Source organism: Canis lupus, chromosome 1 (genome assembly GCF_003254725.2).
Source record: "Canis lupus dingo isolate Sandy chromosome 1, ASM325472v2, whole genome shotgun sequence".
NCBI classification, from domain to species: domain Eukaryota; kingdom Metazoa; phylum Chordata; class Mammalia; order Carnivora; family Canidae; genus Canis; species Canis lupus.
This window is the reverse complement of record NC_064243.1, coordinates 44,748,880-44,775,864: the sequence shown is the minus strand read 5'-3', so window position 1 is coordinate 44,775,864 and position 26,985 is coordinate 44,748,880. Positions and strand designations below refer to the sequence as shown.

The following is a 26,985-nucleotide window of genomic DNA, read 5'->3' as shown; positions in this document are numbered from 1 at the left end:
ATGAAGCAGGGCCATCACTAGCCCACACTGTGTTTTTGGGTGAATTACAAACGATGCCCTGTTCCACTAGAGATGGGATTTGGTAAGTGGGGTGCAAACTGGATCTCTGCCTCTACTTGCCCACCAGAGAGGATAACCTTGGGCAGTGAACATGCACAACTGTACAAGGTAGCATAGCTAAATGTGTTTTTAAAAAATCATGCTCTAGTAGAGGCACTGCCTACTGTAAGAAAAAGAGCTTAAATGCCTAAAGATAAGGGGGAAGAAAAGGCTCCTGGAGAAGGTATTTGACTGACACATGAAGGATGTGTGGGTAAACAGCAGATGGGAATCAGTATAAAAAGACTGTAAGCGCAACGTTCATTCATTCCAGATAGTGATCTAGAAATGACAACTTGGAAGTAGTATGATGTGTTTGGCAGTGTGTAGTGCATGTGTGTAAGGAGAGGGCGGGGAACTCAGGGAACAGTCCCTGGACAAGAACGAAAAGGCAGGCAGGAGCCAGATTATGAAGCACCTTATATGGCATGACATGTTAAGGTGTGGAAACGGATTCTGATATCACTAGGGGCTTGTTTTGCCACTGAAAATAAACTCTACCTCAAGAATACTTTGCCATATTGTTTTTACATTTGCCAATCACAAAAAGCTCTGATACCCTAAAGCAACAAGTCTTATCCTATAAGCCAAGAAGGCAAAATCCAATGGAAGAGGCACCAAGTTTTTTTTTTTTGACACTTCATTTTTAGAATAGTAAAAACCTTCAAGAATACCAGGAAAGGGGCCACCTGGGTAGCTCAGTGGTTTAGCGTCTGCCTTGGGCTCAGGGTATGATCCTGGAGTCCTGGTATCGAGTCCCACATCCACCTCCCTTCATAGAGCCTGCTTCTCCTTCTGCCTGTGTCTCTGCCTCTCTCTTGCTCTCTCTCATGAATAAATAAAATCTTTAAAAAAAAAAAAAGAATACCAGGAATGATCTTTAAATATGTATATACACAAGTTCTATTGGTTATGTTCAAATTATAAGCCTAGTAATTGACACCTTTTATTCAGAGCCTAGGTCTGAAATATTTATAGCATATGGTCTGCACCTGTAAGAAACTTGTTAAGACTTATTTTAAAAACTTCTAGGGACGCCCCAGCTTAAACCATTGGAGAGGGAATTGGTGATAGCCAGGTGTTATCCATTAAAATAATTTTGTCAGCAGCATTTGTGAAACAGGAGGTAGAATGGGTGAACGATCATAAGATGGGAACCCAAGACCTTCACCACCTAGAAATAAACGTCTTATCAGGGCCCAAGGCTGCCTGGAAGATTTCAGGGGAAGCCAGGCTGCCTGTTACAGGGTCGGGGCGGAGGCAACGCAGAAAAACCTCCCCAGGCACAGAACGAGTTTCAGAGCCAAGCAGCCTCCTCGCTCTCCCTCTCCCCAATTAAATAAAGTCACCCCCATTTTGCTAGTTTAAAAAGTAAGAAGGGGCCGAAGCTCATCCATACTAAGTTTCACCGTTTCTTAAAGATAGACTCCCCTGGGCAATCTTACTCCGCGCCTCCAGGCGGCTGTCCGCAGTCAATTGTGGGAAGAAAGGACTCTTTTCTTCCTTAACTGGTTTTGGTGAATATGATCCATTTGGGACACAATGTGTCGGCTTTCCCAGAAACTTGGCACCTCGCCCCCCCCCCCCCAGTCCCCAGGAGCAGGGCCCGTCGGGGCGCTCCGCGGGGTGGGGCGGGCGCGGAGGGGCTGGTGCCCCCCCCCAGCCCCCGGCTCTCCCCGACGCCCCCCTACCCCCTCCCCAGGAGCAGGGCCCGTCGGGGACACTCGGTGGGGCGGCCGCGGAGAGGCTGGTGCCCCCCCCGCCCCCGGCTCTCCCCGATGCCTCCCTCCCCCCCAGGAGCAGGGCCCGGCGGGGCGCTCGGCGGGGCGCGGAGGGCGCGGAGCGGCCGGTGCCCCCCCCACCGCTCTCCCCGACGCCCCCTCCCCAGCCCGCAGGCCCCAGCGCCGGGGGGCCCGCGCCTCTGCAAGCTGAGCCTCCGCGGGCCGCGACCTGCTCCCCGGCCCCTCCCCGGGCTCCGCCGCGCGCCCCCACGACGGCTCGGCCCGGCCCGGCCCGGGAGCCCTGCGCGCCCGCGGCGCCCGGCGGAGGAGAGCGGTGCCCGCGCTGCCGCCGTCCGCGGGGTCCGCGGGGTCCGCGGGGTCCGCGTCCCGCTCCCGCCCCCGCCCCCCACCCAGCTCCCTCCCGGGGTAAGGGGGCGCCGCGCGGGGAAACAAAGCGGAGCGGAGGGGAGGCGGGACGGCGGGCCGGGCCGGGCCGCCCGCAGAGGAGGCGGCCGCCGGGAGCGGCGACGGGGCAGGGGCAGGGGCCGGGGCAGGGGCCGGGGCAGGGGCCGGGGCAGGGACCGGGGCCGGGGCGCACCCTCCCGCCCGCCGCCGCCCGCGCCCCTTACCTCGGCTCCAGCGCCCGCCGCCCGCCGGCCTCCCGGCTGCTCCCGCCCCGCCCGCTGCGCCCCCGGCCCGGGGCCCCGCGGGCACGCCGGCGGCGCGGGGCTCGAGAGGTCGCCGCGTCCCTCGGTCCTCCCGGCGGCCGCGGCGGCCCTCGCCCTGCGCGCAGCGCCTGTGGCGGCGAGAGGGGCCGCGCCTCCTCCCGGGCCGCTCGGCCCGCCTCCCTCCCCGCCCAGCCCTCCCCTCCGCCCCGGCCCCTCCCCGGCCCGCGCCGAGCCCCCGCCGCCCGGCCCCGACCGTCGCCTCGCGGGCTGGCTCAGGGACGCGCCCAGCGCGCACAGCGGCCCTCCCCGGCTCTCCGCGCCCCTCCGAGCCCGGGCTCCAGGGCCTTCCCCGGGGAGCTGAGCCCGGCGAGGACGGCCCTCGGGTACCCCGGGGACAGCAGCGGGACGAGCCCCCGGTCTCGTCGAGGGAGGCCGGCGACGCCTGAGTGGAGACCGGAGGGCGCGCGGGAATCCGGACCTTGGAGCTGGAGACGCTGAGGGGTGTAGGAGAGAGTCCGAGTAACCCCGAGGGTCGGGAGGCGCGGAGGGAGGCGCGGGGAGGGCTGCGGTCCTCCACGCGGCCCCCTGCGGAGGACAGGGAAGGGGAGATGTGGTCCAGGTGGGGTCCCCCGAGGAGCAGGCACCCAGACGCGCCGAGCCTGGAAGGACTTCTTAGGGGAAACGGCTGTGGGATTGAATGGGGAAGGGAGAGAGCACGCTTTATGCACGCGGGATCCCAGTGAGGGAAAGACGGAAGCAGTCCCCCTCGCCCCCCTGCAGTCTAAGGAGGATCATCCTGAGTCCTCCATTCCCAATTCTCCTTGGGACCCACCTGCCCAGCATCCTTGTCTCTGCCACTCCTTGGCTGGGAAGTGTGGCCGTGGACACAGCCCCAGAGATGAATTTCAGAGTACAAAAGCCAGGGCCTTTCTTTGGTCAATTAAGCTCCAAGGCAGCCGGAGGAAGATTCTCACAGCTGCCCACAATCTAGAAGACAAACTGAATCAACTCTCCCACGCACAGATACAGATTTTTAAATGAAGCCCCAAGGGTTCGCTGGGATCAGATGGGCCCGGCTCTCCATCTTCCCCTGATACAGGCTCTGCTCGCTGAACTGGTAACTGACCCCTTCCCACCTCCGTAGGCTCTCCCTGGCCCTGTCGCCACACCTGCACAGGTGCACCTCTACTTAGGAAAACGCCTCCTGGCTCCACTCATCCTTCAATACTCAATTCAACCATCACCTCCTCTGAGGAGCTTTTCCCACTTAGCTCATGACTTATTTCTGACCTACCACAATGGGGTCTTTTTTTTTTTTTTTAAGTATAGTTTCCCCCTTCTGATATTGCCATTTCTCCACACTATTTTATAAAATTTATTTTTTCCCAATTTTACAAGTAATATGTTCATTGCACAAACTTGGAAAAATACACACAACCCAAATACCTCCAACTTGCCCAGGCTTCTAGGGACCGCTTTTTAAAGCCGATTAACCAGAGTCTGAGCCCCCATTTCATGTGTTTCAGTAGGTGTCCAGTCAGGAGGGAGAAACCACATAGCAATTAAACAGTGAAAGTTTAATATAACGAATCTTTAACTACAACAGGATTTGGAGCAATGAGGGATTGGCAAGTGAGAAGTAAAGAGAGCTCAAAAGAAAATAGGCATAACAAATACAAGGATTTAGGAGCAGCCACTGCGCCTAGGGCTGAGATAGAGCACCAAAGGATGAGCCTCCTGCTTTGCCAGACTTGCGCCCACACCCTCCTGGAGAGAGCATGGCCATGGCTCACTGAATGGCAGAGAAGTCACTATGTTGTCAGGCCAGGGAACTTGTTGGAAATCCACACTCTGCAATTTTCTAATAATCTCCCCCTGAGGTTGTGAGAAAAGCTGCTCACAGAGAGGTATCTCATGGAAGGATTTCACTGCAAAATCACCCAAAAAGCAAGGTGCTGGGAGAAGCTGCTGGCTGCCTGCACTGCAGGATCCTGGTGCTGGAGAAACTGCCCAAAATACAGAAGCTGGCCAAGCAAGGGTGTGGCAGCCAGCAGGCAGCACTCTGTCCTCCTGCAGTATCTCCTCCACACCCCATACTGACATTTAACAAGCCAGCTGGCAGAGGAAATTCTATAAAAGGCCCAGATCCATTTTTACAGAGAAGCCAAAAGGGTGAGTTTGGAACAGATGGGCAATGAGTTGGTAACCAGCATGCTATGCAACCTCAAAAAGTCCAGGTGTTGTCATTTCCCCTCCCAAAATACGCCTCCATGTTCCAGATGAACACTGTCATGTTTACAGATCTTGTCCCCTCAGCTGGCCTTGTTGTTCCTGACGGTAGTGCCCTCTCCTGTAAGCTGTCTCAGCATTTCCTCTCTACAGCATTGCCCCACATGGAGGCAGGGACACCTTCTCCCCTCGTTCCTCAGAGCACAGCTATGGCCAAGTTGTCAGGCTCAACCAAATCAAATAGAAGGCTTAGGGAAATGGGGAGTACAGAAAGGAAAAGAAAAAAAGTTAAGACCTAATAATGGTCCCCAAAATGTGAAACCATTCACAGAACTCCCTAAAGGGTGTCTCTCTCCTTAGCTGGAGTCCCGTGCAGACAACCAGCATGTGCCCCCCACCAGAGTCTAGGCCCCCCCACCAATGCCACAAGGGCCTAGCAAGAAAGAGACAAGTTTCTCTTCACCTTCATGGAGTCCTGCTCCATTAAATACAGAATAATCTGCAGAGATGCAGCTCTGTCTGCAATAAAGACAAACTTACATGTTATGTTAAGAAGAGAAACTTTGTCCCCCAATAACTAAACTCATTTATTAATCCACTTCTGGAGTGGAGTGCCACTCAGCACCTGGCACTGTAGATCATTGCAATCTGAGGGAGATAGATAGTAAACAAACCATTTTACATATAGTTATTTTTTATATCTTTGCTAAAGATGCAGAGAATATAATAATGAGAGTTAACATAGCCAAAAGGAATTAGAGAGGAAGCCCTGGAAAAAGCAACATTTAGCTGAGCTCTGAAGGATGACTGAGTTGGAATATTCTAGAAAAGGGAAATGGTGAATTTGAGGTTCTGAGGTGGGAAAGAGCTGGGCCCATCTGAAGAAAGGCTTTAAGGACAGAGCCACAGGAGATGAGGCCAAAGAGGCAAATAAAAGGCAGTCACGCATGCTCATGTAGGCATGTTAAGAATTTTGGATTTTATCCTTCCAACAATGAGAACCCACTGGAGGATTTTAAGCACCAGTCTAGCTGGGGGTGGAGAAAAGACTGGAGAGTACATCTGGGAAGGGCATGGGGAGAATATAAGAGACTAGGGTTCAGAGCAAAGGTTGGGCCTAGAAACAGAGACTGAAAAGTAACTGGCTTGTAGAAATAAAGCAAAGCCCTGGGTGTGGCTGAAGTGCCCCAGGTAAAGATTGTTGACAGAAGAGACAAAACTCTCTCAAGGTGGGGTTGAGTGAGCAAAGAGAAAGAAGATCCAGGGGGATGCAGCACAATCAAGAAGTTACTTTGGACTATCTTCATTATCTGGCAAGACTGGCTTCCCTGTAGAAGAACCAAAGGCCTGATCAAAGCAAATCTATTCCCAAAGATAAATTCAAATTTCCAGGCGTGGCAAAGACAAAAACAGCATGAAGTTTTTAAAAAGGCAGCCGCACTCTCCTCACCATCCACTCACTTTATGGCCATCAAAACTAATCAGCCAGAGTTTCCTATCCTTTTCTAAAAAGTTGAAAATAATATTAGCTATAATCCCACTTCCTAGAAATACCCATGTCATTATTGTCTCTGGTGGAATCTTTACTTAAATTACCCAAATCTAAACTCGAAGTAAAAGGTCATCCCCAATTCACCTTTTTCTCCACATCTCTTGGCACATAGAAGGTCCCCGGCCGTGTTTACAGAAATGAGTTTCATCTCTAAACTCTTTCCAGGGCTATGCAGTATTTCTGATAGAAGGACACTGAGCAGGGCACCTGGGTGGCTCAGTTGGTTAAGTGTCTGCCTTTGGCTCAGGTAATGATCCCAGGGTCCTGGGATGGAGCCCTGCATCCGGCTCCCAGCTTATGGGGGAATCTGCTTCTCCCTCTCCCTCTGGCCCCTGCTTGTGCTCTCTCTCTTTCAAATAAAATAAATAAAATAAATAAAATAAAATAAAATAAAATAAAATAAAATAAAATAAAATAAAATAAAATAAAATAAAATAAAAAGAGGGACACTGAGCTAATGACATCAACCAGCAAATCATCCCTGCCAAGTTCTATGTCAACAAAAGTTTTCTTAAAACACCTTTCTTGGGTGGCCTAGGTGGCTCAGCGGTTTAGCGCCGCCTTCAGCCCAGGGTCCTGGGATTGAGTCCCATATCGGGCTCCCTGCATGGCGCCTGCTTCTCCCTCTGCCTGTGTCTCTGCCTCTCTCTGTCTCTTTCTCTGTGTCTCTCATGAATAAATAAATAAAATTTAAAAAAATAAAATAAAACACCTTTCTCACTTTGGGAAGATTATTTTTTCTAAGTTTTTGCTCCTTTTTCTTTCTTTCCCAGCACCTGAGGAAAGATGTCTTCCTGCCATGTAAAGCCTCTGCTGCAGCCTAGAACCCACTGGCTACAAAAACAATACCACGCACACACGCAACACCCCTCAAGAATGACTGTGTTTAATACATATCTCCACAGAGCTCAAAAGCAGTATTACAGCCTGTTCGTGGGCAAAAATGAGGATTCCAGCAGAAGTTACTTCCACTAAGTGCCCTTCTATTACTTCATGCCCTTAACATTAATGGGCTACTGGCATTGTCCATCCCAGCAACCCCAGGATCTAGTAGAGAAGCAAAGACCACAATGGCTCCAGTCCAGCTGTCTCTCCAGAATCTACAGGCCACTCTGCCAATGTGTCAGGCTAATTCTGGACAAGTTGAGATTTCTAGAAGTTAGCCTTTTCAAGGAAGGCCACATCTCTCCTTTCTGAAGATTAACTTGGTCACTTATAAATGGGTCTTTCCTCTGGCTGCTCGAAAACTTGCACGATTTACTTCACTGCATTTTTCAACTCCTGAAAGAAAGAAAGCAGTAGGGGTGATTATAATCCCAAATAGTTGTGTTTAACCCCAAACTCTAGATCCACCTTCTAGATCCATCGCCTTAAAATCATTTGCGTGTGTGTATGGTGTGTAGTTGAGAAGTAGAGTCATGCACTATGTGTGTGCTCACCTGCACACATGAGTGATGGATCTTCTTTCTCCTGAAATCAGTTTTCCTTCACACTGCCAAGTTCATAGGGCCCAACTTTTTTTAAATCTTTTTTTTCTTTCTTTGTTTTAAATTTTAATCCAATGTACTTAACATAGCGTTATATTAGTTTCAGGTGTACAATATAGGGAATTCAACAATTCAGTACATTACTGAGTGCTCATCATGGTGAGTGTATTATCCCCTTCACCTGTTTCACCCATCCCCCCACCCAACTCCCCTCTGGTAACTACCAGTTTGTTCTCTGTAGTTAAGAGTCTGGTTTTTTGTGTTTCTTTTTTTCTTTGTTTTGTTTCTTAAATTCTGCATATGAGTGAAATCATATGGTATTTGTTTTTCTCTAACCTATTTCACTGAGCCTTATACCCTATAGCTCCATCGATGCAGTTGCAAATGGCAAGATCTCATCTTTTTTATGGCTGAATAATAGTCCATTGTATGTATACCACATCTTCATCCATTCACCTATCGGTGGACACTTGGGCTGCTTTTATATCTTGGCCGTTGTAAATAATGCTGCAATAAACATAGGGGTACATATATCTTTTCGAATTAATGTTTTTGTTTTCTCTGGGCACATACCCAGTAGTGGAATTACTGGATCATATGGTAATTCTATTTGTAATGTTTGAGGAACCCCCATACTGTTTTCCAGAGTGGTTGCACCAGTTTGCATTCCCATGAACAATGCTCAAGGGTTCTTTTTCTCACATCTTAGGCAATACCTGCTGTTTCCTGTGTTTTTTATTTTACCCGTTCTGACAAGTGGGAGGTACTATCTCATTATGGTTTTGATTTGCATTTCCCTGATGATGAGTGATGTAGAACATCTTTTCATGTATCTATTGGCCATCTGTATGTCTTCTTCAGAGAAATTCTGTTCATGTTTTCTGCCCATTTTTTAATTGGATTGTTTGTTTCTTGGGTGTTGAGTTGTATAAGTTCTTTATATATTTTGGATATTAATCTTTCATTAGATATGTCATTTGCAAATATCTTCTCCCATTCAGTAAGTTGCCTTTTAGTTTAGTTTTTCTTTTTTTCTTTTAGAATTTATTTTCCAAAATGTCTACAATGAACATGAATTACTTTTGTAAACAAGAAAAATAGTTACCAAAAAAAACCCCTAAATATCATACTGAGCCAAATTGAACAGCCTTTCTATTCTTTTTTTTTAATTTATATAAATTTTAGACAGCTAATATACAGTGCAGTATTGGTTTCTGGAGTAGAATTCAGTGATTCATCACTTACATACAACACCCTGGTGCTCATCATAAGTGCCCCCCTTAATCCCTATGACCCATCTAGCTCATCCCCTACCCCCTCCTCCATCAACTAACTCTCATTTGTTCTCTATTGCTAAAAGTGTCATATGGCTTATTTCTCTCTTTTTTTAATTTTTCCCCTTCCCATACGTTCATCTATTTTCTTTCTTACATTTCACATACGAGAGAAATCATACGGTATTTGTCTTTCTCTGACTTATTTCACTTAGCATAATACATTCTAGCTCCTTCCATGTCATTGTAAATGGCAAGATTTCATTCTTTTTGATGGCCAAGTAATATTCAAGTGTGTGTGTGTGTGTGTGTGTGTGTGTATCCCACATCTTCTTTATCTATTCATCTATCCATGACATTTGGATGGACATTGGGGCTCTCTCCATAGTTTGGCTATTGTTGATAATGCTGCTATAAACATCGGGGTGCATGTATACCTTCCAATCCATATTTTTGTATCCTTTGGGTAAATACCTAATAGTACAGTTGCTGGATCATAGGGTAGTTCTATTTTTACCTTTTTGAGGAATCCCCATATTGTTCTCCAGAGTGGCTGCACCAGTTTGCATTCCCACCAACAGTACAAAAGGGTTTCCCTTTCTCTGCATCCTTGCCAACCCCCATTGTTTCTTGTGTTGTTAATTTTAGCCATTCTGACAGATGTGAGGTAGTATCTCATAGTTTAGTTTATTGATTGTTTCCTTCACAGTGCAGAAGCTTTTGTTTTTTTATGAAGTCTCAGTAATTCATTTTTCCTTTTGTTTCCCTTGCCTATGGTGACATGTCTAGTAAGAAGTTGTTACAGCCAAAGGTCAAAGAGGTTTCTGCTTGTGTTCTCTAGGATTTTGATGGTTTCCTATCTCATACTAAAGTCTTTTATCCATTTTGAATTTGTTTTTGTGAATGATGTAAGAAAGTGATCCAGTTTCATTTTTCTGCATGTTGCTGACCAGTTTTCCCAACATCTTTGGTTAAAGAGACTTTTTTAAAAAAGATTTTATTTATTTATTCATTCATTTATTTATTTATTTATTTATTTATTTATTTATTTATTTATGAGAGAGAAAGAGAGAGAGAGAGAGCACGAGCAGGGGGAGGAGCAGAGGGAGAGGGAGACACTGAGCAGGGAGCCCCGACGTGGGGCTTGATCTCAAGACACAGGGATCATGACCAGAGCCGAAGGCACATATTTAACCAACTGAACCACCCAGGCACCCCAAAGAGGCTATCTTTTTTTTACTGGATATTCTTTCCTGCTTTGTTGAGGATTAGTTGACCATATAGTTGTGGGTGCCTTTTAATTTTGTTGATTGTTTCCTTTGATGTGCAGAAACTTTTTTTTTTGAAACTTTTTATGTAATCCCAGTAGTTTATTTTTGCTTTTGTTTTCCTTGTCTCAGGAAACATACATAGAAAAAAGTTGCTATGGCTGATGCCAGAGACATTACTACTGCCTGTGCTCTCTTTTAGGATTTTTATGGTTTCAGGTCTCACATTTAGGTCTTTCATCCATTTTGAATCTATTTTTGTTTATGGTGTAAGAAAGTGGTCCAGTTTCCCCAACACCATTTATTGGATATTTCCATTGGATATTCTTCCCTGCTTTGTCAAAGATTAATTGACCACATAATTGTGAGTTTATTTCTGAGTTTCCTATTCTGTTCCACTGATCTATGTGTCTCTTATTGTGCCAGTTCCATACTATTTTGATTACTACAGCTTTGTATTATATCTTGAAATTGGGATTGTGATACTTTTACTTTCTTTCATCAGTGTTTTATAATTATCAGAGGTCTTTCACCTCTTTGATTAGGTTTATTCCTAGGTATTTTATTATTTTTGGTGTAATCATAAATGGGACTGTTTTCTTAATTTCCCTTTCTGCCATTTCATAAGTAGTATATAGAAATGAGATGCAAGTACATTGATTTTGTATGCTGCAAACTTATTGAATACATTTATCAGTTCTAGTAATTTTTTTGTGGAATATTTAGGGTTTTCTATATACAGTACCCTGTCATCTGCAAATAGTGAAACTTACTTCTTACCAATTTGGGTGGCTTTTATTTCTTTTTCTTGTCTGACTGCGATGGCTAAGACTTCCAGTACTATTTTGAATGAAAGTGGTGTGAGTAAACATCCTTGTCTTGTGCCTGACCTTATGGAAAAGCTGGTTTTTTTTTTTTAATTTATTTTTTATTGGTGTTCAATTTACCAACATACAGAATAACCCCCAGTGCCCGTCACCCATTCACTCCCACCCCCTGCCCTCCTCCCCTTCTACCACCCCTAGTTCGTTTCCCAGAGTTAGCAGTCTTTACGTTCTGTCTCCCTTTCTGATATTTCCCACACATTTCTTCTCCCTTCCCTTATATTCCCTTTCACTATTTATATTCCCCACATGAATGAGAACATATAATGTTTTCCTTCTCCAACTGACTTACTTCACTCAGCATAATACCCTCCAGGGAAAAGCTGTTTTTCACCATTAAGGATGATGTTAGCTGTGAGTTCTTCTTAAATGACCTTTATTATATTGAAGTATGTTCCCCCTAAACCTACTTTGTTGAGAGTTTTTGTCATGAATGGGTGTTGAACTCTGTCAAATGCTTCTTCTGCCTCTATGAAAATCATCATATGGTTTTTATCCTTTCTCTTGTTGAAATGAGGTGTCACACTGATTGATTTGCAAATATTGAACCATCCATACATCTCAGGAATAAATTCCACTTGATCATGATGAATGCATTTTTAAATATATTGATTCAGTTTGCTAATGTTTTGTTGAGTTTGTTGAGAATTTTTACATCTATGTTTATCAGAGATATTGGCCTACAGTTCTCTTTTTTGATAGTATATTTATATACTTGGTTTTGGTATCAGGGCAATACTGGCCTCGTAGAATAAATTTAGAAGCTTTTCTTCCTATTCTATTTTTTGGACTAGTTTGAGAATAATAGGTATTAAATTTTCTTCAAATGTTTGGTAGAATTCACCTGTGAAGCCATCTGGCACTGTTTGTTGGGAGGGTTTTTTTTTATTACTGATTCAATTTCTTTGCTGGTAATTGGTCTGTTCAAATTTTCTATTTCTTCCTGATTCAGTTTTGGAAGATTTTATGTTTTTATGAATTTATCCATTTTTTCTAGGTTGTCCAAATTGTTGGGATATAACTTTTCCATATAAATTTTTTGCTAATATTCTCTTACAATCCTTTGTATTTCTGTGGTGTTGGTTTTTATTTCTCCTCTGTTATTTCTCTCTCTGATGAGTCTAGCTAAAGGTTTATCAGTTTTGTTGATCTTTTGAAAGAACCAGGTGGTGGTTTCGTTGTTCTGTTCTACTGGGTTTCTTTGTTTCTATTTCATTTATTTCTCCTCTAGTCTTTAAAATTTCCTTCTACTGGTATTAGATTATAGGGTTTATTCTTTTTTTTTCCTAGCTCCTTTGGGGGTAGGTTAAGTTGGTTGAGATGTTTCTTGCTTCTCGAGGTAGGCCTGTTTTGCTATTAACTTCCTTCTTAGAACAACTTTTGCTGCATCCCAAACATTTTTTGAGCCATTGTGTTTTCATTTTCATTTGTCTCTAAGTATTTTTTATTTCATCTTTGATTTCTTAGTTGACACATTCACTGTTTAGTAGCATGTTATGTAACCTCCATGTATTTGTGTTCTTTCCAAATTTTTTTCTTCTGATTGATTTCTAGTTTCATAGTGCTATGGTCCAAAGAGATACATGGTATGACTCCAGTTTTTTTTTTTTTTTTTAATTTGCTGAGGTATGTTTTGTAGCCTAATATGTGATCTATTCCAGAGACTGTTCCATTCTCTGTGCTTGAAAATGATGTGTATCCTCCTGTTTTAGGATGGAATATTCTAAATCTATCTGTTAAATCCATCTGGTCCAATGTATCATTCAGAGCCACCATTTCCTTGATTTTCTGTTTGGATGACCTCTGTATGGATGTAAATGGAGTGTTAGTGTCCCCTACTATTATTGTATTACTATTGATTAGTTCCTGTATGTTTGTTATTAGCTGCTTTTTGGATTTGGGTGCTCACGTGTTGGGTGCATAAATATTTACAATTGTTATATCTATATCTTCTTGCTGGATTATTCCCTTTATGATTATATAGTGTCCTTTTCTTTCTATTTTTTTTAGATTTTATTTATTTATTCATGAAAGACACACAGGGAGAGGCAGAGACATAGGCAGAGGGAAAAGGCAGGCAGAGGGCTCCCTGCAGGAAGCCTGATGTGGGACTCAATCCCAGGACTCCAAGATCACACCATGAGCCAAAGGCAGATGCTCAACTGCTGAGCCACCCAGGCATCCCTATAGTGTCCTTCTTTCTCTCTTATTATAATCTGTTTTAAAGTCCATTTTGTCTGATATAAGTATTGCTACTCTGGCTTTTTTTTCCACTGCCATTTGCATGAAAAATGCTCTTCTATCCTTCGCATTCAATCTGCATCTGTCTTTCGCTCTAAAATGAGTCTCTTGTAGGCAACATATAGATGGGCCTTCCTTTTTTATCCATTCTGTCACCCTGTGTCTTTTGATTAGAGCATTTAGTCCATTTACACTCCAAAGTAGTTATTGACAGGTATGTACTTGTTGACATTTTGTTACTTGTTTTATGATAGTTTTTGCAGTTCTTCTCTGTCCCTTTCTTCTCTTGCTCTCTTCTCTCAAGGTTCACTGGCATTCTTTCTTTCTTTTCTTCTTTTCTTCTTTCTCTCTCTCTTTTATGTAAAGATTTTATTTATTTATTTATTTATTTATTTATTTATTTATTTATGAGAGAGAGAAAGAGTGAGAAGGGAGAGGGGCAGGGGGTGAGAGAGAGAGAGAGAGAAGCAGACTCCCTGCTGAGCGTGGAGTTCAATGTGGGGCATAATCTCACAACCCTGAGATCATGACCTGAGCCAAAATTAAGAGTCGGACCCTCAACCAACTAAGCCACTCAAGCAGCTCTCTTTCTTTCTTCTTCTTTCTCTTTCTTTCTTTCTTTCTTTCTTTCTTTCTTTCTTTCTTTCTTTCTTTCTCTTTTTCTTCTTTCTTTCTTAAGGTTTATTTATTTTGAGAGAGAGAGAAAAAAATGGGGAGGGAGAGGAGATCTCAAGCAAAATCCCTGATCAGCTTGGAGCCCAAAAATACAGGGCTCAATCTCACAACCCTGAGATCATGACCCAAGGTGAAACCAAGAGTCAGATGCTCAACTGACTGAGCCATCCAGGCACCCCATCCCTGGCTTTCTAGAGTGATAGAGTTGGATTATTTTCTCTTTATTTTTTACATATATCTATTACTGGTTTTCGATTTGTGGCTACTATTAGGTTTGTATTTAATGTCTTATGCATATAATAGTTGATGGTTGCTTAAGTTTGAAGCCATTCTTTGGTCCTCTCCCACCATGTTTTAAGTATATGGTGTCATATTTTACATCCTTTTATTTTGTGACTTCCTTAACTGATTTGCATTTTTAATTTTTTTAAAAAGATTTTATTTATTTATTTGACAGAGAGAAACTGTGCCAGCAGGGGGAGAGGCAGTGGGAGATGGAGAAGCAGACTCCCTGCTGAGCAGGGTGCCCGAGATGGGGCTTGATCCCAGGACCCCGAGATCATGACTTGAGCCAAAGAGAGATGCTTCACTGACTGACCCACCCAAGTGCCTGTGATCTTTATAGATATACTTATTTTTATTGCTTTTGTGTTTCCTACTTTTCTTACTCCTACTTAATGGTATTTCCTTTACTATTTCAGGAGTCCCCTTTAACATTTCTTGTAGGGCTGGTTAAAATTCCTTTAAATTTGTCTGGGAAACTATTTATCTCTTTCTATTCTGAATGATAGCCTTGATGAATAGAGTAGTCTTGGCTGAAGGTTGTTTTTTTTTTTTTTTTTTTTTTTTTTCCAGCACTTTCAATATATCATGCTACTGTCTTCAGACCTGCAAAGTTTCTGCTGAAAAATCAACTAATCGCCTTATGGGGTTTCCTTTGTATATGACTGTTTTCTTTTCTCTTGCTGCTTTTAAAAGTCTCTCCTTATCACTACTTTTTGTGATTTTAATTACTATATGTCTTGGTGTGGACCTCCTTTGGGTGATTTTGTTGGGAGTTCTCTGTATCTCCTGCATCTGGATTTTTGTTTCTTTCCCCAGATTTGGGAAGCTTTTAGCTGTTAATTACTTCAAATAAATTTTCTTCCCCCTTTTCTCTTACTTCTCTTTCTAGGATCTCTGTAATGCAAATGTTATTATGCTTGATGGTGTCACCGAGTTCCCTAAGCCTCTTTTCATTGTTTCTTGTCTTTCCTTCTCTCTTGTTCATCTTGGTTACTTTCCATTACTATATCCTCCAGGTCATTGATTTATTCTTCTACTTCTTCAAGTCTACCATTTATTCCATCCGGTGTATTTTTAATCCCACTTATTGAGTTCTTCATCTCTAATTTGTTCTTTTTTATGTTTCCTATCTCTTTGTTAAGGGTCTCATCAAGGTCCTTCACTGTTTTCTCAAGTCCCATTGAGTATCTTTGTGACCATTACTTTATATTCTCTATCAGGCACATTACTTATCTCCATTTTATTTAGGTCTCTTGTTATGATTTTGTCCTGTTCTTTCATTTGGGACAAATTCCTTGGTCTCATTTTATCTAACTCTCTGGGCCTGTTTCAGTGTGTTAGAAAAGTCAGCTATGTCTCCTGTTCTTGAAACTAGTGGGTTTATGAAGAAGAGGTTCTGTAGTGCCCTGTGGTGCAGTGTCCCCTGTTCACCAGAACCTGGCACCTCAGGGGTGTCTCCCATGTGCATTGTGTGTGCCCTACTGTTGTGCCTAAGCAGCTTTTGCCTTCAGACCAGCTGTCTGCAATAACTTGGTCCCCGTGGATGTTAATGGGCCAGTCTGGGGCTGTCTTGGGTTTGAGCTGAGTCAGACCAGACATTTGCCAGAGATGTGTTAGCACCAAACTGCCGGGTGCTTTCTCTGTGTTGTCTCAAGAAGCTTTTGTGGGTGGGCAGACTCTGCAATCAGACTCAATGTCTGCTCCCAAGCTGCGGCTCAGACCTCAGCAGGACTGATGTATATGGACATCTTTCCCTCTTCTCAGGGTAGGAGTCACTTTACAGCAGTGCTGGCCCTTGTCAGGGCTGCCTGCACACTGCCAGGTCTGTGGCACGCTTTGGATGGGCTCCAGCCAAGTGTGTATTGGAGGGGGCGGGTCCACAGGAGAGCACAGCAGCTGGGCTTGTGGTGCCAGCAAGGTCCCCTGTTCCTGGAGAAGACTCCCAATAATCCCTGCCCATGCAGCACATGCTCTGAGATTAGTAAACAAATCTCCTTCTTGTATACTTCAGGCAGTGTTTTTCAAACTGCTTTTTCTTTGCTGTATCTCCACAGGGCTGTTTGCTGTACTGTCTCTTTGAGTTAATTATTTCTGAATCAAATAAAGTATCTATTATAATGCTATACACCTTAAAGATGTCCAGTCAATTCTTGCTTACAAGATGGTTATATAGACAATGTTTATTTTCACTGGAGCCTTCAGCATAGGAAAAGTGTTTGCTGAACACATAAAATTTCTGTAAAATGTAAGACTTACAGAACATGAGCATGGCTTTTCTCTCAAGTTTCTGTTAATGGCTCTGAGTTCCACTTTCTCAATTTCCTCATCCCCATGAAACTTGCCCTTGGACTTCATTACAGCTTTTCTGGTTGGACTCTTCCTGAATTCCTTTTACTTCTTCCCAACCCCATTCATTATAGTAAGACTTTTCCACTCTCATGTCAATAGCATTGTCTTCCTAACCTCCTGTTAGATACATGCTGCTGCTACTGCTTCTTACCGAAAGCACTGGCATGTGGGTTTTGGATGCAACAGTTCTAAGTGGGCCAGAAGAAAAGGAGAAACAGATACACTTCTGCTTGCTGACAAGGATAGCTTACGCCACATTTGAAGCAGAAGGTTGTTGGTGTGGAGTCATCTGACAGGATCTTTAGCAGGGAAGTGAGCTTTTGAAATTTACCTAGAGAATGGACTTGGCAAAGATATTAGACTAGCAGCTTTCTCCTCGTAAGCAGAGCTATGAAGTCAGTTCAGGTATACTGGTGTATAGTTGAATAGGCACAAAAAGAGCTCCTCAAAAAGTTACAATTTGGTGATGATATACAATTTTAGGGCTTGGGTTTCAAAACTAGGGTATTAAATGAGCTAAAACATGACCTGGAGCTCAGATTTATATGGTTGTCCATTTTTTTTAAAGAAAGAAAAAGTCTCAGGGTGTCCTATAACTATTATAGTGAACATTCATCAAATATGTCATATATGTCACCTATTTATGCATATAAGGAATATACATATTGCCATGTTGGTACATATAGACTTACCTGATTCTCTTAACAGCCTTATCCTATTGCATTTTAAAAAAGGAATTTACAAACTTTAGTGATAGAATGGAGAAATAATGTCATGTAGAAAAAAATTTGCTTTTTAAACTTTGTGTCTAGCATATAACAAATACTTATTGAATTAACAGATACAGAATGAATAAGCCTTTATTATCTTAAGTTAGAGCAATAATACCTTGAACTTATAGCTATTCATTCTTTTTTTAATCCAAACTTTCTAACCACAAGCTTTAAATAAGCCACAAGCTTTAAAATCCAAATTTCAGGCTTTTAAATTAGATTTAGTTTTCAATAGGACTATTTATAACCTTTCCATAAGAGATTAGATTTGTATCATTACACTATAAGAAATAGGTTTCCATTAAAAAAGAAAAAAAATTACATTAAAATTTTGTCTTTTAGGGACACCTGGGTGGCCTAGTGGTTGAGTGTCTGCCTTGGCTCAGGGCATGATCCTGGGGTCCTAGGATTGAGTCCCACATCAGGCTCCCACAGGGAGCCTGCTTCTCCCTCTACCTATGTCTCTGCCTCTCTCTGTATGTCTCTCAGCATCTGCAGTGATCTTCCAAAGGTAAAGGATTGACGAAATCTCTCTGCCCTCAATTTTTCTCCACTATGGTGGAGAATTCTAAAAATATTGCTATCTTACCATTTTTCCAAAGAGAAAAGAAAGAAAGAGAATATAGTGGTTGTCTACTCTTTATGCCTCTGGAACAGTTTGCTTCCTTCTTTACCCCCACCCTTCATCCCCCTCTCCCAAGAAGGTACAAAGAACCACATTTGTGTATTTTATTATTCCATGTCATTGGAATGAGAGTCCCTGTTTTAAACAAGCAGCCCTGAATGCAGGAGACTACACAGAAGCTCAACGCAGGGGGCTGCTGTCCTGGCTTTCTCAATTATCTGCAAATATGTACTCCTTGCTCAGCAACTCCGCAAGAGAATCTATAGAACAATTTTGGTTCCTTTTAATGGGGTAGACCCAATTTGTCACCTGTTTAAGAAAATTTCTTTGTGGGAATCCCTCGCAGCTCAATGGTTTAGTGCTGCTTTCAGCCCAGGGTCTGATCCTGGAGACCCGGGATCTAGTCCCACGTCAGGCTCCCTCATGGGGCCTGCTTCTCCCTCTGCCTGTGTCTCTGCCCCTCTCTCTCTCTGTGTCTTTCATGAATAAATAAATAAAATCTTAAAAAAAAAAAAAGAAAATTTCTTTGTTAAAGCACCATTTTCTATAACAAGAGGATATTGATAACTTGTGTGGAGTCCTAACTCAACTCAAAATTTAACTGGGAAATGCACCCACCTCGATTATTATGAGCCAGCAACGCTCCTGTTGTTACCTGCTCACACGGAAACCTGAGGCGGTCCAGGTGTACCTCCTGGCGAGGGAAGTGGCTGGGAAATCCGCCTTTTGTCATTGCAATGAGGTAATGAGAAACATGCGAGGAGCCCTCTCCTGTCTCATCAGCACTGTCCCAAGGGCAAGCTGAGCAGTCTGGTGACAGACCACAGTGGTACAGACCATTACCCCAAACGCTCCCAGCTCCTGTGAAGAGTACATGAACAAGCAGCCCATCAGAGGGTCCCCCCAGGCCATCCACAGCCTCAGGGACCACCACCCACTCCTGGAAAGTTATACTTTGCTCCTATTTTATTCCCAATCCAGCACAATGTTAGTAGTACAAAGGCTTACTAGTGGAGGAAGACAAAAAACAAAGTTCAAGAGAATGATTCCTTGCTACCTAACTCCCACCCCACCCCCTTGGGGGCCGGCCCTGTCCACTTTCACCTGCCACCTCTGGACTCCCTCATCCTGTCTTCCTCCCTACCTTAGACAGCGGCCACCATGCCTCCCACACCGCTCAGCCGCCTCTGACCCCTCCTGGCCTTCACTCCCACAACCACTTGGTCTCCAGCCTTCTCCTTGTCACCTCCTAAGGAGTGTCCAAACCTCTCCTCCTCTCCACCATTCCCACCAGAAGCCCAATCACCACAAGTTCCTGGTAACCCTCTGGCGCTTCGGGACCTGGCAAAGTGACATCTGTCTGTGAACACCTTCCAGGGCCTGTCTGGGTGGAACGAGCTCTGTGCTTCCACTGCATTAGGACTATTGCTTCCCCTCCCTAACTAGACAGTGGACCCTAGGGCGGGGGTATACTCCTCATCTGTGAAATGGGATGTTACTTGATGTTATTTTATTTCATGTCATAAGTGAAATGACAATAATGTTACTTGTCTGATGAGGTGGTTACAAGATGTAAATGATATAAATGGTCTGAATCACTGAGCTCAGCGCTTGGCAGAGTAAGCGCTCGGTAAATGTGCACATGTCATCAGGCTGTGGATCTCCTCTCCCCAGGTTAGCATACAGTGAGGGTGGCGGGCACTCTTCCTGAATCAGGACGCAGAACATCATAGGTAACTCAGGGGTGCTCGTCTCACGAGTGGACTGTTTCCTCTGTGGAGCTGTGTCCATCTCTCGCTGGGCACACACGTTTTGCAAAGCCCTGTGGAAACTGGATGCTTTGTCCCCACGGGCAGGAATCACTTCTTTCTTTCCCCTCTATCACACCAGCTTCTTCTATTCGTTAGCATAACTGGGTTCTGAAAAATCTCCTTCTCCCCTTTTCTGCTTTCATCTGGGAGCTGCTGGTGGATAACTCTTCCGTGCAGGCTCAAGTTCATCTTCATCAGAAGGTGGATGAGGAATGTTGTCGGAACTCTGTAGAGATGACAACTCTCACCTCACCCTCTCTGCTTCCCAGGAAAAGCTACATGGTTAGCGGGGGCTCCCCTTTAATAAAAATCCAATGCCCTTCCTTTTCTGGCCATATTGCATTGTGTCATCCCAGATGTGATTACACTAGGAAATTTCTGTAAAGCACTGACCATCATACATTTTCAAAGAAAGTGAACGTCAATATACCTGGAAGGAGAAACCTCTGTGTGTCTGTGCAAACATGTGTATGCATGCACCCGCAAGTGTGTTTGTGCACACCCACAGCATAGTATAACAGCTAGCAGCCCCTGCTGGAGTCAGAATGTCTGGTTTAAATCCTGGCTCCATGTCTTACATGAGTTTTGTGACCTTAGGAAATGACTTAGCCCTCCAAGCCTGTTTCCTCATGTATAAATGGGGACAATAGAGTATACCAGATGGAATCAGATGGAGATTAAATGAGTTCATATCTGTAAAGCACACAGTAAGCACCACATGTTATAACAAGCTAAAAACAACTACAGAATTCCTTTATCCTAATGCTTTCTTTTCAACATATTTTCAAACACGAAAAATAAATAATATGTGGCACAGTGTGGGCTGTGTCCGATGTAGGTGGTCTTTATTGCTCTTTGATGGATTGATATCCAAATTCATATCTACAACACAGCCCTGGCTTACTCTGTGGAACAACCCAAATGACTTTAGCACAAAATCAGCATTGCGTAAAGAAACTCAACTGTATACTTGCCTAGGGAGAAGAAATTCACAGACTGATGATATACTAACATTTACTGAACATTTATTTACTCAGTGCCATGCACTAAACTCAGTGATTCAGATCATTTATTTCATTTGCATCTTGTAACCACCTAATAAAATAGGTAACATTATTGTCCCATTTCACAGATGAGGAGTTACCTGGGTTGTAAGAAGGATGAGCCACCTGCCTGTGGTCAGAGAGCTGCTTATCAGCCGACCTAGGCTGGATGGGTCTGATGACCAATTATATGGTAAAGACAGGACTCTTCATTTTACTAATGAACTCCTTTCCATTTTGAAAATATAGTTCCAGAGCTCCAAGTAATTATCATTGTTACCACATGGATGTTTATTAAATATTGGCTGTTGGTTATAATGACCAAGCCCTAGACCAAATTGGGAAGCTGGGCATGGCCTTCTGTGCCCCTTCCCCAATATCTCCTCTAGGTCCCAGGATAGACATCACACAATAAACAACCACTGGCTGTTGCTAGGAGCTTAAGCCATGAACTTTCTTAGGGGATATTTGTACTTTAATTGAAAAACTGACGATGCCTTTGAGAATGAAAAGAATGATGAGACACCATGGAATCTCAGACATTCATATAAGCAACGAGGGTGATTTAATTGAGACCTCCCCATAGCCCGTCAATCACTCCGACAGATCGACCCTGATGGTACACATTCATATGAGATAATATTGTGACTGCACTGAGTAATTTCTGTATTTCCCTTCCTGGTGAGACCTTGACCTGAGTTATCCTTTGTTACAAAGTACACATGGTTGTAAACTGTGTCTATTTCCTCAATTGGTGTCAGTTCTGACTCAAACCAGTTTAGGCTAGTAATGAAGTAAGAACCAGAAAGCCAAAGCCCCCTGACACTTGAGGCAATTGATACCGGGGTAGATATAAACTTGAGAACTCCTACAGGGAGAGAGGCAGATCTCTACACGAGGACACAGGGTCGCCTGAATCCCCCTTGCAAGGAAAATATAGGTTCAGATCCTGAGTTGAATATGAAATGTGGGAACAGGTCCAGAGATCTAATTATCTTTCCTTTTCCATTACCGAACTCTACTCAGTACACTAGCCCCTGTTTCTAGTTAGTAGTTGTGTTAGTTTGCTAGGCTGCTGTAACAAATGACCACACGCTGGTGGCTTTAAGTAACAGAAATTTATTCTCTAAAGATTCTGGAGACAGGGCAGCCCGGGTGGCTCAGAGGTTTACCGTTGCCTTCAGCCCAGGCTGTGGTCCTGGAGTCCTGGGATCAAATCCCACATCAGGCTCCCTGCATGGAGCCTGCTTCTCCCTCTGCCTGTCTCTCTCTCTCTCTCTCTCTCTCTCTCTCTGTGTGTGTGTGTCTCATGAATAAGTAAATGAAATTTTAAAAAGTACCTTCAATTTAAAAAGAAAAAAAATATTCTGGAGACTGGAAATCTGAGATCAAGGTGTCAGCAGGGCCGTGATCTTTGTTAAGGCTCGAGGAGAGAATCTGCCCCATGCCTTTCTGGTAGTTGCCTGCAATCCTTGGCGTTCGTTGGCTTGTGAACACATCACTCCGATCTCTGCCTCTGCCACCCCGTGGTGTTCTGCTCCTCTTATAGGGACACTAGTCATGTTGAATTGGGGCCCTAACGACCTCAACTTCACTTGCTACCTCAGTAAGACCCTATTTCCAGATGAGGTCACATCCACAGATACCAAGAGTTAGGACGTCAACCTATTTTTTGAGGAGACACAATTCAACCCACAACAGTAGCAGGACACTAAACCTCAGCACCAAAGAGATCCAGTCCCTTCCAACTTAGAACTCCAGTCTCTGTCAGACACTTATTTAGTTAATGTGAGATTCTCCCCAGTTCCCTGCTCCTTGTCTTCTCTCTGGATATAAAGTAAGGTCTAGGAGGAGGCTGGGTGGGGGCAGGTGAGGGGTTCTGAAGAACGAGGGCAGAGCTGGCCCAGTATGAGGGACATGTGATTGGCACAAATGCCTTAGTGCTCTGAGTCTATCCAGCCTGGACCTGGGCATCATGCTTGGCCTTACAGCTGCACCAGCCCCCCACCAGTAGAACTCCATAGTGTTCTCCTTGCCTCGACCCGGAGTCCTCTTCCAGTCTGCTGGGCCATCTTTGGTCCAGCTTTGTGCCTTACTCTGGGGAACAGACAGATTTGGGAAGTCCACCTCCCACAGCACTTGGGGCCCTTGGGGTACACAGGACCTGAAAGCTGTCCTCTGGCTCTCAGTCTAAAGTTGGCTTTTTTTTTTTTTTTCCAGTTCACTGCTCCACTGGATGGGAGCTTCTCAAGAGGCCCTAATTCTCTGGAGGCTGACCCCCAGGGACACTGCTTTGGGATCTTCAAATCTTCTCTAGGTTATTTTATCCCTATCCTCAGGGACAAGGGCACAGCCCAGCATAGCAACCAGCTAAACCATCTGATCCTCTATGTACCCTAGGCCCCCTCACCCTGGCCCTGTGCCTTAGCCCAGGACAGGTGTTTATCTCCAGCCTCAAAGTACATTTGTGCAGGGAGGTGCTGCCCTTAGGATATCACATAAGCTTCTCTATTCTACAGTTTTCCTTTGAAAATGCCCAAAATGAACCAAATGGTTCTTAATTTCATGCTTCTAGAAACAGAAGAGGAGCTTATATTAGACCAACCCTTCTGAAGCAAAAAACTAGCACTAAAGCCAAATATATAGGCACATCCACTCTTATGTTTGGAGTCATTAAAGAGCTGCCCAGACACTGAAGTCTAGGACCAAAATCTCTGAGAAAAGTGAATTTTGGAGAAGGGAGCCCAATATTCAGCTTCCTTTTCTCCTAGAGGTGTTTTCCAGTCACTAAGCTGCCAAGATAGCCAGAGAGAAGGTATCTGCATGAACTGGGCCCCCTAAAAGTCTAGCATCCAGATAATGTATAAACTTAGACAAATCAACTAACTAAAAAAAAATCAGTCATTGCAATTAAAATATGGGCAAAAGATTGGAACAATTACTATACAAAAAAAGATAACCAAATAGCTCATAGACATGCGAAAAGATGTTCTATCTCAGTCACCAGGGAACTAAAAAACTAAGACAACAAAGAGACCCTACAGCATACCCTCTAAATAACTAAAACTAAAAAGATGATAATCTCAAGTGTCAGCAAAGATGTGTCTAAGTCTCATAAATTGCTGGTGGGAGTATGAACTCATGCAATCACTTTGGAAAAACTTTATGACAGTGACTACAAAAATTAAATAGTTGCTGAATCTATGACCCTGCAATCCTACTCCCATGCATATCCCCAACAGAAATGCACTTAAATGTGCTCAGTGTAGGTACAAGAATGTTTATAGCATCATTACTTGTGTGTGATAATCCAAACAAGGCACAACCCAAGTGTCCTGCAACAGTGGAATGGATCGGGTGTGATAGATTCAAATTATGGAATACTATACAGCATAGTAAAAAAATCAACCCTTGGGCAGCCCCAGTGGCACAGCGGTTTAGCGCCACCTGCAGCCCAGAGTGTCATCCTGGAGACTTGGGATCGAGTCCCACGTCAGGCTCCCTGCATGGAGCCTGCTTTTCCCTCTGCCCGTGTCTCTGCCTCTCTCTCATTTTTAAAAAAATAAAAAAATAAGTTAAAAAATCAACTCTTATATGAGTCTTACAAACGTAATGCTGAGGGAAAGAAGCCAGACATAAATTAATTGGTACTAGACAGTTCCGTTTCTAGAAAGTTAAAAACAGGTGAAACTAATCTCTGGTATAGGCGTCGGGATGGTGGTTACCTCTGGTGACCGCAAAGGGATCAGGAAGGGAGGTGTTCTGGTAGTGTTTATTTGTTGGACTGAACTGTGGTTACACAGATGTGTTCATTTGGGTAAATCCACAAAGGTGTATCTTATAATCTGTGCATTTTTCTGTATTTATGTAATTTTAATAGAAATGTTAGTAAAACCATCATTTATCACACAGACTCTTGACATCAAAAGTCAGAGCTATAGCTTTTAATGCATTTGGTCCTTGTGTAAAATAGGACATAAACATCGTTAGGACTGGAATTCCTTTTTGGATCTAATCATTAGACCTGCTCATATTTGCCTGTTCATAAGGCCTGCTCATGTTGCTCACCATCAAACCAAAGTTCTTGAGGTGAAATTCATAGGTCACACCACCTTCATGAGCTCACCTCCAGATTTTGCTTGTTTTAATTTGCTATGAATCGTCCTCAATTCCTGCTACAGTCCATCAAGCCAAGGAGTCATTCTCCCCTGAAAAGCAAACTTGCTCTCAGTGTTCTTTTCTCCAGCACGGGGAACAGAAAGACAGCAAGCTCCTGTAAAGAGGAGTCCTGGAGACCAAGAACCACCACTCCCAGACCTGACCTCGCAGCCACCTTGGTCTTTCTTTATTTTCCTTTGCCATATAAAACTTCCCCAGTGTTGTCAGCCGCCTTCTGATACTGCACCCTGTCTTGGCGACAGGGACCATAGGTCCTCAAAGGCAGGACTGGACCTCACACTTCTTTTTAAATGCCGGGGCCTTGGCATGGTATCTGAGCAAAGCCGCAGCTCAGAAGCATCTGCTGTGAATGGACAACAACACTTTTTTCCATCCTGGCCTCCTGAGGGGTGAGGTTGAGTAAAGAAGAATAGGAGCACGCTGAGCTGAGTTGAATCCTTTTGAGAAGAGAACCTGCCACACTCACATGACTCAGACTTCATTGTACAAACCCGTGTGTGGGTCACAGAGGGAGAAGTGGCAGAGAGGGGTGAGGCTGCGGCAGGGCTGCAGTCCAGAAGCAGATGGGGTGCCAGGAGAAGGGTCTCGGGCTTCAGCAGCACCGGCACAGCTGGGCTGGGAGCAGACACTCAGAGCTCCTCCCTGATGAGGAAAGAGCCAGGGTCAAAACTTGTTTCTACTCAAGAGCATCATTACTGATGACAGAGGTTGACATCGGTGGTTATAGCATGCCAGGCATCATGCTATCTCAGTTCATCTTCAAATCAACCCAAAGGGTTAGAAACATTTTGCAGATGAGACAACTAAAGCCAAGACTGGAGAAGTAACTTGTCCAAGTTTTCATGGCTGGTAGAAGTATTGTAAAGCCAGGATTCAACTCCAAGTCTCCTGTCCTCCTAGGCAAGGACTAGGGGAAACACGAGCATACAGAACTAGTAACTAGAGAGAGCAGCCGATAAGGATGTGATAAGATGTGCACACAACAAACTCTCTTCCCAGACAGGCTGATAAGTGTCACAGGAAGAGGACAAACAAGTGTAACGATCATTTTTTAGCTGCGGGGGAGTCCATCAGGAATACTAAGGTGAGAGGGGACATTTATCTCTACCTTACAACATTATGAAAGACCGAATTTTCAAATTGGGCCTTTTTCTCTAATGACACAGGGTGGGCCTGAGCTGAGCAGACACTTTCAGAATTCCTCCTGAGACAGGAAGGATCTTGGCTCTAGAGATCAGTGGAATATAATTGGAAAAATAAATAAATAAATAAAAGCAAGAGCTGTCTCTGGGATGTCCCCTCCTGGCCACTCCTCTGCTGGGTCTCTCCTGGTACCACGTCCAAGAGCCTACAAAGACCGTGGGGGCCTCTGGAAGCGCTGTGGCAGTACTGTGCGTGCTCGCCAAGTGCCTCTCGGGCCACGGTATGGTCATGAATTTTTATGGCAGAATGAGCAACCACTTATCTGTTCGAAAGAAAAGCAAAATGGGAAAGACTGCTTTCATAAATGATTGTGGGGTGTATTATTATCTATAGAAAATAGTAATTTTCTTTCTAAACAAAGAAATGACTTCACTGCCATTACCATATGTTTATGATAATATACCATTTGTGGAAGTTGCTCTAAGTTGCCCCCCAAGACTTCAATATTTATATTCAGCCATTTAATATTTATTTTTGGGTACTGTGGTTTACTTAATTTAGCACACACCAAATTAGGGCTTCAAATTTTAGAGCAAGGGCTACAGATTTAGAGCCAGCTTAAAGTACCAAAATTTGGCAATGGGGAAGACATGAGGAAAACTCCTATTCAAGCAATATT

At 44.0% G+C, this 26,985-nt stretch overlaps 1 protein-coding gene across 16 annotated transcripts in view; it reads right to left on the bottom strand.

Moving 5' to 3' along the window:
* Window positions 1–7,139: 7,139 nt before the first annotated feature.
* The window catches only part of SCAF8 (SR-related CTD associated factor 8), a 221,466-nt gene continuing 201,620 nt past the window's right edge, over window positions 7,140–26,985 (bottom strand). For 6 of the 16 annotated variants that reach the window (XR_007412757.1, XR_007412751.1, XR_007412755.1 and 3 more), the window contains one exon: window positions 24,907–25,801. The gene's annotated coding sequence lies outside the window, so the exon portion shown is untranslated. Of the gene's footprint in view, window positions 7,551–24,906; window positions 25,806–26,985 lie in introns of those variants that run through there. The other 10 variants (XR_007412760.1, XR_007412763.1, XR_007412759.1 and 7 more) reach the window with 4 other exon arrangements.